We start from the raw sequence: 478 nt of genomic DNA on the forward strand, positions 1-478 counted from the left end.
GGCCCGGTGCGTGCGGCCCGCAGCCATCGCCGGGAGGACATGACCCGGGAGGACATGACCCCGCCGGTGGCTCCCGCCTGCTCCCCCTGCGGCCGCGGGCCCTCCCCCTCACCTGCGGGCGGAGCGGGACGGGCGCGGGAGGCGTCGCTTCACCAAAGGCCTGCCCGGCGGACGAGAAGCACCTCACGCAACGGCGTGCTCTGCCGCCGGCTAGATATATCCGGCGCGCAGCCTACCCCAACGGGAGGCGGCTCAGCCAACCAGAGAACGGCGGTCGCCTTCACTCGGATGCTAGTTGGCCCACAGCGGGAAAAGAGGCGGGCACATAGCTGAGAGGCAGCTCAGTTTACCAACCATGCGGCCTGGCTCCGCGGGGCCGTGAGAGTGACCGACACTTAGCAGAACCAATGGGCAGTAGCGCTCTCGCTGTCGGGGTGGAACGAGACCCGATGGATTTCCCCTTTAGCCAATAGGACGA

At 68.4% G+C, this 478-nt stretch overlaps 1 protein-coding gene across 2 annotated transcripts in view; it reads right to left on the reverse strand.

Annotated features, from left to right (window-relative positions):
* The window catches only part of G3BP1 (G3BP stress granule assembly factor 1), a 24,756-nt gene extending 24,515 nt beyond the window's left edge, over positions 1-241 (reverse strand). Inside the window, exon 1 of one of the 2 annotated variants that reach the window (XM_009285819.2) lies at positions 113-241. The gene's annotated coding sequence lies outside the window, so the exon portion shown is untranslated. The remainder of the gene's footprint in view (positions 1-112) is intronic. The other variant, XM_009285820.2, reaches the window with a different exon arrangement.
* Positions 242-478: the final 237 nt, after the last annotated feature.

Source organism: Aptenodytes forsteri, unplaced genomic scaffold (assembly GCF_000699145.1).
Source record: "Aptenodytes forsteri isolate BGI_AS27 unplaced genomic scaffold, ASM69914v1 Scaffold54, whole genome shotgun sequence".
In the NCBI taxonomy this organism is placed as follows: Eukaryota; Metazoa; Chordata; class Aves; order Sphenisciformes; family Spheniscidae; genus Aptenodytes; species Aptenodytes forsteri.